The sequence below is a fragment of the Geospiza fortis genome, unplaced genomic scaffold, assembly GCF_000277835.1.
Source record: "Geospiza fortis unplaced genomic scaffold, GeoFor_1.0 scaffold301, whole genome shotgun sequence".
Taxonomy (NCBI): Eukaryota; Metazoa; Chordata; class Aves; order Passeriformes; family Thraupidae; genus Geospiza; species Geospiza fortis.
In genome coordinates, this window is record NW_005054490.1 from 113689 (window position 1) to 131739 (window position 18051).

Below are 18051 nucleotides of genomic sequence, written 5' to 3' on the forward strand. Positions count from 1 at the left end.
AGGCAAATTTTGAGAGATATTTTTTGACTTAAAAATTCAATTGGTCAATTATCTTATGGCGAACAAACAAACAAGTATACATTAAAAAACACAGATTAAATACCATACTTCACTATTGTACCTGTCCAATCTTTAGTTATCTTTTACCATACTTGCCATAAAGAGGCATATGCAGAGCCAGAAGACACCGAGTCCGATAGCCTAAGCAGCAGTTTGCTTTCTTTCCTAACTGCAAAGTTATCCTTGTGTTGCGGTCTCTCAACACCCAGCACAAATCTCAATGAGTGTGCATGAAACACTCCAGTGTATAAAGGAAACTGTTCCTGTTCGTTATAAGGCACAGTGCGCATTTTCTACATGAGGAATTATGTGCAATCTCTTTCAAGGACATCAAAGAAGCTAAGTAAAGCATATTAGGGCTTGTTTTATTTGGGTTTTTTTTTTAATTTTTGTATAAATAGTATGTATCAAAGCCTTGCTAGTGCCAATCACAGAAGTATTTCTAAGGATCACTTTCTTTGATACTGTTATCCAAGGAAGGATGCAACACGTTGCTTTTAGTACAAGCAGCTTAAAGCATGAAGTTTAAATTTCTGATCTGCTATAAAAAAGAACTTAATTCTGATCACAGGATGGTGAGCATACCTGCATTTTAGAGTCCAGGCAGCACGACCAAATTAAACATTTTTTTGAGTTAGTTTAAAACATAAAGTGCACTGAAAATCATTATTAACAAATGTCCATCTTCAGCATAGTCTCATTATGGACATCCTTATCTCTTAATAGAATGGTAATAGAATGTGGTTGACAGTTTTTGTAATCCCATTAAGTCCTTTTAAAGTGAATGGTTATAGAAGTGCAAAGAGCTAAATCCAAAATGGGATTTCAGAAGACATCATCTTTCCTAAGGAACGCAAAGCCTCCAGTAAATCAAGTGTTGATTATTGGTGCTACAAAACTGAAAACTTTATCAAAGAGCATTTGTTCTCACAGGTTATTCAAGATTGCCCATAAGGAAGACCAAGTTTTTGACTCTATTACGAAAACAGCTGGATACCTATTGTTTCTCAAAAATCTTAGAGAACATATTGTGAACATTTGTCCTGAACTTTCATGCTCCGGTCAGGCTCCTCTTTCTCATGATGAAGAAATGAGAGATTGTTGTAGCCAGGTGATGAAGAATATACTTGCTGCAGTCAAACAATAAACTATGTGCTTTATCAGCAATGACATTGTAAAAAGAAATGTTAAATTCACTGCCAACAATATCCCAGTATTAATGCATCTCCTTAGAAGGGAAGAAGATTCTTTCTTTGTCAAGACTTAAGAATTTTTATACAGCAGAAATTGTAGTGTGTTCAGACTAGGCAATTCCAAAACTGGTGCAAATTAAGGCCAGGAGAGAACACAGACCAGTTCTCTTTCTGCTTCCCTGTGTAATTTTTCCCAGGGTCACTGACTAAGAAGAAAGAAGAAATGAGCCCTACTGTCAGTCTTGGAGGCAGTTGTATATTGGAGAAAACTTGACTATTGTCAGCATGTCCCCATTCACACTTTAACTGGGCTGGTTTTAATATTCTGCTTAGGCTTGGATAAGAGTTGACCTACCTGCCAGTCCAGCTGTCAGATGAATAGGGAAACACTTCTTAGTGCCTGTGAAACTTGTGAAATTACTGAAATCTGAGTAGACATTCAGAGAGATAGCGCTAAATTCCAGATACATGTATAACAGGGATAAAGTAGATACATATGAAATGACAAGGATCTAATTCAGTCCTGCGGTTTATCAGTCATTTGTAAAACATATGACAACATATTTTTAAAACTATGCATTTCTAGAGGACTTATCTTCAAAGTGCTTTTCAGATTTTGAATCTGATGGTAGTCTTTATTTTATGGACTTTGATGATGCAACCATACAACAGATAATCATTACTATCTATTAGGTTCCTCCATTAACATTTTGCGGGACGAATGAAGGATAACTACAGAAATATCTATATAAAAGCTCTCTGAAAGGAAAAACAATGTGGAGGTTTTCCATACTTTTTTCAAGTGAAAAGAGATCAGCATATCTGGAATTCAAATTCACGTGGCATATAGGAAGATGCCAATTTTGCTTGGAGACAGCAAAGATAGCAATGAACTAAGCAAAACTACATCAAGTTTTATGTTGAGGACCAAACTGAAACACAAGACTACTTGTATTTTATTGTGTTATAATATAAGTAGGTGATGTTTTTCCCTCAAAGTATGCCAATGTTTACAGCAAAACTCCTCAGTTTGAGAAAGCACAAATATCAGTCAGAAACATCTATAAATTGATGTAGATATTTACCTAATTATTCTCCATGACATTAAGAAAATATTTCTTAGTCTTAAGAAATGGCATCCTCATGCTTATTTTTGAAGGATACTGCTCTAATGTTCAAGAATCACAATGGAAAATCTATTAAATACTTTTGGCAAATATATACCAAATATATACTCATTTAACACTTTTTTGCTTTCAGAAATGAAATTAATTGAAGAGACAAACCAAATGTACATCACACAGAAAAGTAGGAGGAAAAAACACTCAACCAAAAAACACTCAAAAAACAACCCAAAACCAAACCCTTTTGCAAACATTAGCAAATTTGGCTCAAATACTTTTGCTCCTCTGGGAGAGAAAAATAGATTTAATTCAGAACCAACTGCAATAAATATTCATTATGCTTCCTCTCCTATCTGGAAATGCATCAATTAATTAATTAACTATTCATAGAAGTGCTTCTTTTGCTCCTCACTTTCCACACAAATTCCTTCCGTATTTGAATTCTTCCTCATGCTACATTTAATATGCTTTTTGCCTCTGCATTACATGGGAATATGCATCTACATGAATAAAGAAATTATTAGTAAACAAATATGATCATGGTTATGGTCTGTGTAAGAAGGAAAAGAAGGGGAGGAGAAAGAGAACTTTGGATTAAAATTTTATTGCCATGACTAAAATATGGTTAACTGTCATACCTGAATGGTATGTGGGTTTACTAGAGTTATGTAAATACTTTGCCTTCTTGCACAATGTTCAAGAGATGGTTAGGTAGATAGAGTTACTACACTGAAGAAGAAAGACTATAATGCACTTACCAATATATTTCTGTGTATAGCTTCATCTGCAAGTGATCATCTAGAGGTGTTAAAATTTTGGGTCATTACAAGATTCCCACGTTTGCCTGCAGATTTTGTCAAAAAAATGAATTTCATGCAAGTTTTGTCCTGTGGTTATAACAAAAAATGAAGTTCTAGTTGATATGAAAAAGCAAACAAGACATGTTTCTTTGATGTTTTACACCTTATTTATCAGTGTAAAGGAAACAGGTGGAAAAGTTTCCAAAATCCTTAGGCTATTATTTATTATATGCATAAGAGAGAATCAGTTTAAAATTATAGTGAGGGACTGGGCTTCCAAAGTGATCCAAGTGAAAGCATTTCCAGATGTGGAATTTGTAATTCTTGTTATATCATCTAATCACTTGATTTTCTTAATAACTAAATTGTAGTATGCCAACTCTGCCAATTCTCACAAAACAACAAAACCAACCAAACAAAAAGAACACATCTTTGGTTTTAGCTCCTGCAGATCAAAATATGCAATATGTGAAATACGAAATATTCACACCTGAGGATAGGAAGAACAATATGAGTGCTTTACTTTTAGCAGAAATCATCTGAAAATTTTGCTGAAGTGATTGCAATAGAAAAACTCAGAATTTCTGTTGTTTGTATTTCACTGAGCTTGTTTTAAGGGATAAGGCTTGTCTCAGAGCATGGGAAAACATTTGGTGATAGTCTTTTTGCTCTGGTATTATTTGATATTTAAAGAGAATGAAGAAGAGGACAAGATTTGAGTACTATAATTTAGGGCCATATAAAAACCTATTAATTAATTGAGACAATTGATTAAGGACTCTGGGGATAAAAGGTCACAAGGATTAATTTAGTTCATTTTTTTTTAAATTTAAATGAAGTGTCAAACATTCATGTGGGACAGAAGGGAATTTCAGTATTATTTCATTGGTATGTATAGATAACCAATTTTCCATTCAATGAAAAAAGGTGGCTTTGGTTTTTTTGATGGAATTTTTTTTTTATTCAATTAAATCCATAACAACACATTGATAAGTATTTTCTATTAAGGTTTTCTATTTTCCTTTCATGCATATGAAGAAAGAATCTGTGTTGGGCTAGGTGTATAATGGAAGCAGATTAACTCAACAGGACTCTTAATTAGCATGTTTATCTAACCTAAAAGTTTGTGGTTTTAATTATATAGAGTTGAATTGGATATTCAGTATACATATTTTAATATTAAAAATATGAAACTAAAAATATCTTAAGCTGATTTTATTAATTATCTCCCCTGCTTCTTAATACATAGATTGATGTTGGGGGGAGGGGGGCAGAGAAGAATAATTCAAATTTAGTCTGTCTTAGCATTCGTGATAAGTGTCACTGGAATGCACACGTACTAACTTATGGAACTCATATTGATGGATACTTGAAGAAGTAAGTCTTTCTATAAAGTGCAGCCTACAGCAAGGTTCATAAAATTTGCACAATCATCTGGTTGAGTTCTACAATGCTGAAGGTTTGGGGTTTTATATTTAACTCATTGATTTAAAAACTGTTAGAGAATTAGCATTTGTCATTGTCCTCTATTTTCCCTTTTAATTGTACCTTCCCATGAAAAGCAATGATTCTATTTAATGAAGAACTCCTAGCTGGATACTTCCTGGGCATTTGCAGATTACATCTTTCTCAGTGTTTCAGTGGGAGACTTATGAGGCATAAAGTTTTCTCTATTTTTCCCCATGATTCCCCATCACATCTCAGTAGATAGCACTGTGTGCACAATAGGTGAAATGTTAAGCCTCAAAGTATGAGGTTTATTTCTAATTGGTGACAAAGTAAATTATATTTTTTTTCTACAGTAATGTTTATTTACATTTGCCTTGGTTTTGTGGTCTGGTTTTTTTTTTTTTTTCCTTTTTCCTTTGGTCTCTTACTCCCTCACTGTTCACTTTTTCCAACTATTTTATGCAGTTTGGGTTTTTCAATTACCTCCATATTACCTATTTGGGGAGCATTGTTTTAAATGTGTATTTTAACACCTCAATTTGATTTGACAGAATGATTTGTAGTGTTGCAGCAAGCCATTCACCAGAGATCTGAAACCTTGTGCACAAACTCCCTAATCTAGCAAGCTTTAATTCGTAAGCTTACTGCTGTTCCTCCATTAAGGTAGTGATGAAATGTAAATCAGAGATTGTTCTGCAGAGCTTCTAAGCTGCTAAAAAAGGCAGAACTGCTGAAATTCTACAGAACTGTGACATTTAAAACATCATTGTATCAGAGTAATCTGCTTTTAATTAGGAACAGGTAGAGGAGAGTAAGGGGAGTATTTACGTGCATGTTATGTTGATGGAAAAAGAATGAGGAAGTGTCCTCAGCATCCTCTGCTTGATTACTAAACATTTTATTCATTCCCTGCCTTTTCAGGTTTTGTATTCTTTTCACTATCACACATTTGCAGTGGGAGGCAGTGAAAAACAGGTCATCCCATCCTCACCAAGGGTTTCTTGGTAAAAGCACACTATAAGAATTCAGTGTTCTCGGTTGGACACGTCGCTCTCGTTGTCAACAAATCCAGCTCTGTCAGTGCCTTCATCCCCAAAGAATTGTATCTAAGAGATTATAAACCTCTTCTTTTCTTTTACTAGGCAGAGCTAAAAGTGTCATCTTTACTTCTGGGCAAGAATCAGGCTTAGAGCACTTTGTAACAAGGGAGGATCCAAATAATGGCAACAAAGTTAACATTTTTCATGTTGATCATGACTAACAAATTACTAAATTTTGTGTTTCTCATTCTAAAATTAAATTGTCAGTACAAGGAGAAGTAACATTTTGTGTAGGCAAGTGAAAATAGTAAAAATATAAATTCCTTCAGACACATAAATATAAAGCCTTATACTTCAGTCTGAGGTCAGAATTTTATCTGAGGTTCTGCAGATGCAGATCCTATTCTTGATATTTATTGTATATGGCAATGAATCCACTATATTGCATTGTATTACTAATACAGAATAAATTAATTACTATTGTCTATGTCAGTAAAAATTTTTCAATTAAAAGAATTACACTGCCTTTCCAAACTGATCCTAATAGAGGCTTAAAACTTATTCCATATGGCAGATTCATAATTCTCTGACTGGAGAGGTTAGACAGAGGAGAACATAGCATGAGGTACAGCGGTGTTTGTCAGGTTTCCCCTTGTGCAGACATATTCACCCTCTTCTCTTTGGTCCCACTTTGCTCCTTGCAACAACTTTCCATGACTCCAGTGAACCACAATTATTTTTTTTTCTTGACATCAGAAGTACGTCATGGGCACATTCAGAGTATCTGTTTATTCTTCTCCTTTTTTATAAAAAATAATATTTTTACTTGCCTAACAAAAAGAGTTTGTTTCTTTAAACTTTTGAGGAAGCCTAGCCTTTCACTGAGATGTAGCAAATGTAAATGCAGGCCTTTTTTCTCATAGCGGTAAAACGCTTGGTACACCAATATACTAGACTGCTCTGATAGTTTAATCAGTTGTAGGATACTAAACCACCAAACATTCATAGTAATTAACACAAATTAACAAATATTTTACTTAATTGATTTTGCAAATACTTAGTAGCTTCTTAATAAGCAACATGATTAAAGGGAATTTCTAATACTATGGTAAGAAAAAGACACAGTCCCATTTGTGATATCTAAATTTTGATACTTCTGAACAATTTCATTTCCTCATTTTAACAGGATTTATTTAATTTATTTGAAATAGGTTTACAACTCTGATCAAGTACAAAAATGTAGCTCCAAACTTTTACTTTACTTGCATAAATGTCTTCTATTCTTTATAGAAATAAAGCAGAAGAAATGTAAACTTTACATTAATCAGCTTTTCTTCTTTTTGCATAGCCATGCACAAATGCAGGTATGTACAAGGAAAACACCATTTGCAGTTCTGTAAAATAAATGCATCTGCCAATAAATAAATCAATAAACACAGGACTTTAAAGATTATATTACTTAAAATAATTTTAAGAAGAAAGTGATATTTTAATGTCTAACTAGCAAGTCTAGAACGAGTAGACAACTCTTTTGATTAAAAATTTAAAACACTTCTCAATTAGCTTTGCTCAGAAGAGACAGTTAAATTAACACATACATCTTGTAAATTTCTTTGCTAATTCTCTGGTAAGAAATTATAACTTCAGTGACTGGAATTGCTTGTTCACCAGTTTTAAAGATTCTAAATTCTATTTCGTAAATCAAGCTTAGTATAAAATAACTGCATCCCATGTCAAACCCATAATTCAGTGATTACTTATTTTATTTGAAGATTCAGATGTTTGAAAATAGTAATTTTATTGGCTCTATCTTTAGTGTGACCACAATTAAAAGTGTTCTGACTATGATTAGTTTAATTAATTGCACTAATATGCTTGCTTAGGTGAATATTTACTCAGTTAGCCACTTTAATCAAAGTAATAAAATACACAGAAATGGTTTATTCCATCAAGTTGCAAGCTGGGTCGTGAAATCTGAGAGTTTAGCTAACTACATTAAATAATTTTATAAAGAATTTGAAATGTTTTCCAGAATAAAATCATGGCACAGACTTAACCCCCTTACCCCTTCCCCACTCTTCCCATGCATATAGATCCTGATAACTAGATAGAACATAGTATTTTATGTCAAAACCTGAGATCTTGAAAACTCAAAGATCCATCTAAGGCTAGTAATATCACACATTCTTACCTACTTCTATGTACTTTTTTTTACTTTAATTCTAAGCACTTAAGTACCTGAAAGTTTTTGTCCTGAGTATGGCCACAGGTCTCTCAAACTTGAGATTGCTGAGATATGTGTCATCATAGGAGAGTCTCTGCCTGACTGCAACTCAGAAACCAGCATGATCCTGTGCAAGTCCCCTCAGGGGCTTGACCTGATGGTGTCATTCAGAGAATCCCTAACACATAACAAGGTTGGGCACCTCTCACAACACTCTGGTAGCTGCTGCTTTCTTTTTGGATTCTGCTACTATCACCAGTTTGTTTTCATAATAGTTGTTAGTACACTTTTCCAGGAAGTGGAAGACTTGATTTTATTCTCACTTCTGTCTGCCAGGATTTGAACCCACGCCTACTTGTGTGGAACATAGAGCGCTGTAACCATCAAGCTGAAGACAAGGATGGAGACGAGAAGAATAGGAAGGGATTAAAAGACCTCCTTTTTTTAAAAGCTATGCTGTGCTCCTGAAAGCAAACAAGTTCCTTGAACCAAGACACAGAAACATTATGCGAATCAGAATATTATATTTTATGTCTCATAGGGACTAATTTTCACAGGAGGTAAGGTCCATGTAAGGTATAAGACTGAGAACTCAATCCCTTATTTATATAGGTTGCCTCAAATAAATGTTGCTTAAAATCCAGAGGCAGCACTAAAGGAAGTGCCATACAGCATAATTTCAATTAGGCATTAATTTCTCTAAAGACCTCGATCTGTCACAGACATATTTTCTGAAAAATCCTTTTGCTAGGATCTTTTCTCCTGAGAACCTGGGAAGCTTCAGATTCTCTGTTTTGCTGCTTTGGAATGTGATTTGGAGAATTGTTTACCCAGCATGTGAATTTTTACTTGATGACCAATGACAACCAGCTGTGTCAAGGCTGTAAGCAGTCACAAGATTTTATTATTCATTCCTTTCTTTTCTAGCCTTCTGATGTCTCCTTTCTCTTTAGTGTAGTTTTATACATCATTTCCTTTTAATAGAATATATATCATAAGATAATAAATCAGCCTTCTGAAACATGGAGTCAAGATTCTCATCTCTTCCCTTGTCGCGGTTGCCTGCAAATTCCACACCGATCAGTGTAGAAAAAATATATTTCACTGTTTTTTCTGTACAGTGGATACAAAATAGTGCATAATTGAGTAATCATTCAATTTCGCTTGTTTGTTTCCATTAAAATATATTCTAAAAATCACAAAATGTTTTTCAGATTTTTGGTAAATTAGATCATAGTTTCCTACAGATATTTCAAGAATACCTCCAGATGATTAAGCAGTGTCATCCATATATTCAAATTAAAATATGAGGTTTACATTGCTGTCTCACTAGACTGCTTTGTTGATTCAGAAGTCTGATATAATATTGCTCCCCACATTTGCACCCAAATTAATTACACTGACAATCAAAAAATCTGACAAGGACTTTCCATACATTCTGCTGTTTTATAAATTGCCAGTAAGTGATTTGAAATTTCTCAGAAATATCCAAACTCAGAGTTCCCTAGTTAATCTCCCTTTTTTATTCCTTCCTAGTATTTGTTCCTTTATTAAAAAATCAGAGTGAAACTTGAATCTTTATATAGTTTTTGGTTAATGTTAGCACAAAAACAATGTTAGCATTTTGTGTGTTTCAGAGCAAAATTCATAATTCAACAGTATGTTGACTGCAGTGTTAGCTGGAGGCATTTTCATGTTTTCACAGATGATATGGAGATAGGACTTTCAGGTGGTAGAATACAATGAAATAGATTATTATTAGATGGAACTGTGAAGCTGCTTGAAAAATATTGATTCTGTGTACTAAAATGCCCCGTATTTCATGACATTTTATTTTTCCTGTGAAATGACTGAGCTATTTAAAAGGAAATAATATTATTTTACTGTCACAGCACAAATCAGAAGTTTCAAAAATAAATACTTTCAGGAAAAACAAATGAAAGCATGTCTTAAATCTTTTTCATGCAATTTAATAGTTTGCATTTTTTGTTTGTTATTTTTTTTAATCAGGTCTCTGGCATAAGCCAAATAGAAATTTTTCTCTTAAGTTACTTCTCACAGTGATATAATGAATCACAGAATGTTTTTGCTTGAAAAAATCTCTAAGGTCATGAAGTCGAACCATCAAGTCAGCACTGCCACCTCCACCACTAAACCACGTCATTAAGTGCCACATCTAGATGTATTTAAAATCCCTTTGGGGACTGTGACTCAACCACTTCCCTGGTCAGACTGATTCAATACTTGAAAACCCTTTCAGTGAAGGCTTTTTTTCCTAATATCCCATCTAAACCTCACCTGGCGCAACTTAAGGCCATTCCCTCTTGTCCTGTCACTTGTTACTTGTAAGTGCTGACCAACCCCTTCCTCGCTGCAGTCTCCTTTCATGTAGCTGTACAGAGTTACAAGGTCCCTCCCAAGCCTCCTTTCCTAGAGGCTGAACAATCCCAGCTTCCTCAGCCACTCCTTACAGGACTTTTGCTCAGACACTTCCCCAGCTCCATTGCCCTTCTCTGGTGCTCCAGCACCTCAATGTCTTTCTTGTCATGAGGAGCCCAAAACTGGATACAGGATTTGGGATGTGGCCACAATACTGCCAAGTACAGAGGGATGAGCACTGCCCTGCTTCTGCTGGCCACACTATTGCTGATCCAAGCCAGGGTGCCATTGATCTTCTCGGCCACCTGGGCACACTCTGGCTTATGTTCAACCAGCTGTCAAACATAATTCCCAGGTCCTTTATCCCCAGGCAGATTTCCAGCTAATTTACCCCAAGCCCCAGTTTCATGGGGTTGTTGTGACCCAAGTGCAGCACCTTTCTAAGCCTCACACAATTGTTGTTGGCTCATTGATCCAGCCTGTCCAGATCGCCCCGCAGAGCCTTCCTACCCTCCAGGAGATCAACACTCCTGCCAGGCTTGGTGTGGTCTGCATAATGACTGAGGCTAAGGAGGGAGAGCTCTTTCCTGCTGGATGAATATCAGTGGGGCCATTGCTAACTGGAAGTTGTTAAATGTGACATCATGTTTTAGGCAAAATAATATGCAACAGCAATTGAAAACATAGGCTTTGCCCTGTTTCTGGCATTTAAGATTAATTCAGTATATTACAGTATGTTAAAAGGACTTTGAAATAGATATTTCCTGAGTGCTAAGGTTGTAATTAATGCACTTGTTCCAGATCTTCAAATAAGACAACAGTATTGCAAAGTTATCATATTGCACAGCAGGAAACTGTTAGGAACGCTTCTCAACAATTGTAAAATAAGCAGGTAAAAAAAAAATCCTAGCATTATTTCCAGATCATTTCTGTAAATATATAATAGCAGACAGATGAAAGTGTAAGTAGTGTTCCTAGCATTAATCCTGTACTCCAAATCTTATATATGAAAGCATGTGATGAACAAAGCAAAATAAATTAATCTTTATTGATTACCATAGGATATATAATTTGCACACATTGTTATGCTGTTTTATGAACATATGGAATAATTGAATCTGTCAGAAATTAACCTTCCAGGATGTGTATACTTTTATAGGAAACTGTTACACAATAATTCCCCAGAAGACCAACCCTTGAGTCAGTTGCTGTTGGGTATCTACATTTCTTTTTTATTTTTATTCCAGATATTATGTAAAATTATATGAGCATCTTACAATTTATGGTTTTGGTTTTTTTTTAAATCTTCTCATTATGCACAGGAAAGGGTTATTCCAGGAGACCTAATATATATTTTCTAGCAGGCTGAATGAAGCCAGTTGTATTGGAGGCCTCTATTGCTACTAACACTGATATGATGTTTCTGTATTCATATATCTGCATGGTGAACCAAAGGAGTAACAGAGTCCAATTATAATTTAACTCATAAAAAGTCTCAACAGACTATATTTCTGAATTCTGTTTTCCTGCTCGATTAAATATGTGATATATGAGTGCTTATGATAGCAAAAGGCAGGTTGAAGTACAGGCTATGACATTTTTTCAATGAAATGGTAAGAAATATAAGAAGGTAAGTTCTTCCATGGTAAGAAATAATATATGAGTACCATGGAAGAACTTACCTTCTTATAGTACCATAATGCAACAGGATTATTCCAACAGCAAAACATCTCGTCTGATATCTGGTCATAACCATCACATAATATACAATTCCTCCCACATATTATACCATGTTAAAATTGTGCTATCTGTTACTAGAAATATCTACGTTGGTCTCTGTTTGGGACTTTAATAAAAAAAATCAATACAAGAAAAAAATACTTTATATTTTTTCAACTTGAAAAGAATGCATAGCAGGTAAAACACCATCACAACTTAAAGGCTGTCTTTAAATCAATGCATCGATCTCTTCAAAGAACTTTCTTTTGATATTTTGTACTATAAAGAAGAAGTCATATTCTAAGGGTAGTATTATTTCAGCTGAACTTTAATTTGTGCATGGCTTTGATTGATATACTACATTGTTAAATCACATTGACTGCATGAATTCTTTTAAAATAGTCTTAATGCCATTACTGTCTGTCAATAAAGATCTTCTCTGCAAACAATGAATCTCTGCTAAAGCTAACCATTGCAAGGTAATGAGCATTCTAAAGTACTCCCAGAGTCTCTGAGTAACATCACTACATAAATGAGATCTAAGATACTGGAGACCAGAAGTGGAGCACCTAACTTGTCCATCTGTATTTGCCACGAATGGATGACGACGAACAATGAATACATGCTTTCACCTGAGAGACAGGTGTGTGAAAAATAACCTTATGATATTATAATTACACTTTCATTTTTAATTCCTTTCAGGAACTCCACTAAGGCCCACAGTATTTCAGAAATAAAGGTGGGTCTTCTCCATGAGGAAGGAGAAATCAGAAGCTGACAGTCATCACAGCACAGGCAGGAATCTGGGAACTTCTTTCCCAGTGAAATCAGTGAGGCCTACATGTGTAACTGTTTATAAGGAACTATTAGTTAGGAAGTTAAAATGGGACATATCAGGAAAATATATTTAAATCCCTCAAACTAATGCATTTCAGTACCCAAGGTTAAAATCCTGAAATGCTGTTTACCTGCCTGTTCATCTCTAGTTGCCTCCTTGGACAATCAGAACATAAAAACTGTGTTCTGTGTTTTTATTCTGTTTTGTCTTGTTAATTTTTCTCTCCTTTATCATCCTCAGAACTCCACAATGACAGTTATAATTTCCTTGTAGTGTTCTTTTACGTAAGTGTATTTCCTTTACATTCATGGTTCTCTGTCTGTCATAGGAATGGAACACACATTTGCTGGATGGAACCCACATTCTTTTTTTTCTTTTGTCAGTATAAGTGAGGATTGACCAGAACTTGCTGCTGCACTGGAAAAAGCTAGCAAATGTGTCTGGGCCTCAGTCACTGTCTGTGTATTTTATATGAAAAAGAACTACGTAGCCAGGCTTTGAAGTGGGGATTGGCACCTACAAACTTCCATTTACTGAGTGCCCTACCATGTAGATGAGAGAATTATTTCATTTTCACTGTGCAGTGGAAGAGTTTCAAATTGCGATATTTTCTTCTTCCTCCCTAGCTCCCTACACAAAAACTATTCAAATCTTTCTGCCTAAAGCATTTCCCCCATGATGTGGACCTTAATTCCTGCCAGGTGGATGAGGAAGCTGAACACTCATCTTAGAAATTAGTGTTGGAACACTTAAAGCACTCACTGTTCTCAATACACAGGGAGAACTGTCCTCTCCCTGTGTGTTCTTTTAGTTTGGTTTTTGGTTTTGGGCGAGCTTGGGTTGTTTTATTTGTGGGTGTTTTTGCCTTTCCAAATAACAATTTCCATTTATTTAAATAAATCTGAGTTGGGAAGGATTTCTAGTAAGACACCATGTGGACTGCATAATTTTTCCTGCCACACTGATATACTCTCGCAAGAGATACACTTTTCACAAGAGACATTTTATAAAGAGCAGTGGAAAAACAAGCAATCAAGCAGGTAAAACTACCTGCAGCATCTGTTGCTAGCCTCGCTCATCCAAAAATAAAATAAAAAATCCTTCACAATTTTGCTATAATAATAATAATAAGTATTACTTTTATACCAAGTATAGATCTATTCAGTCCACATTACTGAAGCCTGGCAATATGATATGCAACCAAAAATTATAGATTTAAAGAAATACTGAATGGTCATAATATCAGAACACCAGAAACCATCTCTATAATACCACATTCAAATTATTTTCATAAATATAATGGCAAGCTATATGTTAATAAATATTATAGTTACATAATACATAAGTATAGTTAGAGCTGATGATCATTTCAGTAATGTCACAATAAACAGTCAAAAACCCTCAGGGCTTTCATTACCTCCTAGAGTGAATTACTTTCTGTTCTCCTGAGTTCTCTCACAAAGACCTATTCCCCAAGCAGCACAGCTAACACATGATTCTGAAGTATCTTTAAAGAGCCATAGTTTCAGTAATATATTTGCTAAATTTGTGCCATTAACATCAGGACTTAAACTCTGCCCATGAGCATTCCTTCAAAGTTCATGTATCTGCAGACAGAATTTGACCTTTTAGTAAAGTTAAGACTCATGTTCTTTATTCACATTTTACATTATTCTGTTTATTTAGAATTACTGCACTCATAATAAATTATAGGGATAATTTCTTTCAAAATTTAAGTTTTCTACTTCTCATAGAAAATTCTTATACAACCATTACAATATCTGAGGAATGAATTAATGTCTCAAATAGTCTCAGTTATTTTGGATACACTGGATATCTCTTTTACTAATACAAGTGTCCTTTTAACTCACATAGGATTTTGCAGCCTCGTTTGTGTTTTTTAATCTCTGAAAATATCTGAAAGAATAATCTTTATAACTGGTACATTTTATTACTTTTAGTATTTAAAGTACTCTAACCATTAATTTGGAGGTTAATTGTTTTGCTCACCTGTTAAGATGTCATAACTGTCCAGAGACACAGTGTTAGAGAAACTAAGATTTCTTTACTTCATTTGTTTAGCTTTGTAGGATTTGTCATGGGGAGCAGGGGTGAAGCTTTTGGAATATGCATTGAGCCACCATACCTTAGTGAGTTGCCCATCCTTAAAATCCAACCCCTGGTTTCTTTTTGTAGCAAAACCAATGTGTAGTCCCCTTACACAAAGCTTGTTGCAAACCCGTAAATGAGTTCTGGGACAGAAATGTTTCAGGGAAGTTGCATATCCTCATTTCTGGAGTATCCACTTAGTTTCTGTACCTGAGAGTGCAATTTTCAAAACACATAATCTTCATTAACTTTCAAAGACATTTGTTTGTGCAAAACCTGTTTCATCAGGAAACACGGAGAATCACTAGCAACCATAGAATGCAGAAGAAAAACAACAGTAGCATACTTTTACAACATACATTGTTTTCATGCACTGCTTGACAAATCCTTTTCAGACCACTACTGGTCCTCATTCCTAGTATTGTTAGGGATTACACTGTCTGTATTTTAGACAGAGCTTTCTCCTCTGTATACATAATCTGTTTCAAGATCCTAAGGTTGCAATACAGCAGCACCATTGCTCTCAGGGGACTTTCCCAACTTGTTTGATATTCAGCACAATCTTAAAAGCCTACATTCTTTGCTTGAGCACAAAGAATAGGAAAAAAATCAAAACCCACTCTATAGTGGCTTTCTGGAACAGAATCTAGAGTAAGGCAGTTTGATAAAGTATATGCAAGGATATCACTAGCTGAAACCTCTATAGTTTTGTCAACATTTTGAGTACTACAAAGATGGGGGGAAAAATCCTTATGTTATGATTACATTGCATCAGTGACGTTTTTTCAGAAGTAGGTAAAATATCATATATATATATTTTCTAAAATCAGGAGTAAATATGTTACTGAGAGTAATGGAAGATAATTAAATTTTGTAGCCATTAATAATGTAAAGAATTTCTCTGCTGAGTTGAAAGCATAAAATCTAGCCTATAGGCATGAGTCACATTGGGTTTTTTATTAAAATCTTATTGACCCTTTTCAGTCACCTGAAAACTATATAACTGTGAAGATTCATCACTACTCTGTGTTTCTGACTTCCTCCCCAAAATCCTCACGGCAGTCAGAGGTTTATTTCAGCCTTGAGATATTTTTGTTCTGCTACTATTGACATCTATGCTTTTAGGCTTGCAATTCTATACACAGTTTTCCAATTTACCCCTCTTTTGTGAAATTCTCCATTTATAGAACTCTGCAGTGCTTAAGAGCTGTATCCTGCCATGAAATGAACTTTAATGATGTGTCAGACTTTGGTTTGGCCCTATGTGAAAGGACCTCCTTTATCTGCTTGTTTATTGTGCAAAGTTATTTGCTTTACTTTTTCACATTTAGTAACACTCTGAGCTTCTTAATTTAAACACTAGTAAAGATGACTGACTGTCAACACAATTGCCAATTAATTTTGCAACAGAAAAATTATTTTAAATAAGAAGTAGGAAAGAAGCAGACTGAAGATTTATCATTCAGCTCTGTGACATCTCATGGCCATCATCCTAATAAGTTATCAGAGTTGCTAAAATATCAATTTGGCACATGGTTTCACATGATTGCTTGCATTCCTACTTAGGGCCTATCACTTAATTCTTCTGTCATTAGGAAATTAAATCAATGATTCTGGCCAGAACTGGAGATAGCCTGATATTTATATTTAAATTGACTATTAATTGTGGCATCAGAGAGCTAATTCAGATTGGATAATGAAAAATGTGATCATATTCATACAGACAAGTGGAAGACAGGAGCAAAAAATAAAAATTTATCAGTGAGAAGTTTTTCATCATGCAACACTATTGATTTTCCTAAGACAAAATGAAGAAAATAAAAAAAAACCAAACCAAAAACTTGTGAATGGTTAATTAACGGTAAAGAAAACCTTATAGATTTTTTTCTGATTCCTGTCGTTGTTGTCAAAATTTCTGCTTGGAAACAGTGTCTGATCTCTAAAGTGTTAAAGAGCTATTCAACAGTATTTCTCTCAGCGGGAGTACAATTAAGTATGAAAGTACATTTCTTTGGTTATGTAACTCCCTGCTCCAGACAGGTAATTAGCCAGAATATAAAAGAAAAAAAATATGCAAAGAAATGTGATCATATGTCTACCAACACATAACTTTAAGGACAGAACAGATTTCAAAACAACTTAAAATAAAATAAAGAAACTGTTAAAAAGTCATATCTGGTTATGCTCTGAGAAAGAAAAAGAAGGAGAAACTAGAAATCTATAAAATGCTCCAAGCTGGCAATCTTAAAAGAATATGTAAATACTTTTTGGCTGTTTGAGAGATTGAAGAATATAAAAATTTTGGGAAACATTTTCCCTCAAATGAATTCTCTTACTGCTGAGAATGGAGGCGGAGAAGCCTTAGTATAGAAAAACAGGCAAAAAAGATTATATAAGTCATACAAAGAACCATTTTAGTAGATCAAAGATGAAACTCATCTGTACAGAGTCACAGGATATTCTGAGTTGGGAGGGACCCACAAGGATCATCTAGTCCAGCTCTTAAATTATCAGCTCATACAGGGATCAAACCCACAACCTGGGTGCTATTAGCATCCTTTTTTTAACCATCTGAGCTAATACCAGCGCTCTGTGCCTTTATACTGTATGTTGGGCTACTCTGTCTTTTTTCCACCAAGGAAATTATCTGCGTCACTACACAGCGTGGCAACAACTCTGTTCTACTGTAGTCAAACATACTAAATTTACAGATTCTGCTTCAAAAGCATGAGATACATCATTCCTAATAATCACTCAGCACTCTTTGAACTGTGCAGATGGCCATTTGTGCAAGATTTCCAGATTTTTATAGTCCAATAAGATCTAACAAAATCCCAGACAAAACTCCTATTGCTTCTAGAGATGTGTGGACCTATGGGTGGAGAAGTCTTGTGAAAGAAAAGCTGGAGCAATGACAGTTTGTTTTCACGACAGCTGTATGAAACTTCCCTTTACTTTAAGGATCTTTGTCTAAAGAGTTTCTGAGTATATCCAGACCCCACAGTTAGATATTATTTGAAGAAAATAGTGGCAGCATAAAACAGGGATCCTGTTTGCTAGTAAGACACTCTAATTAAAACCTTATTGATTTATCTGCAAAATGAGTGCTTTAGAGG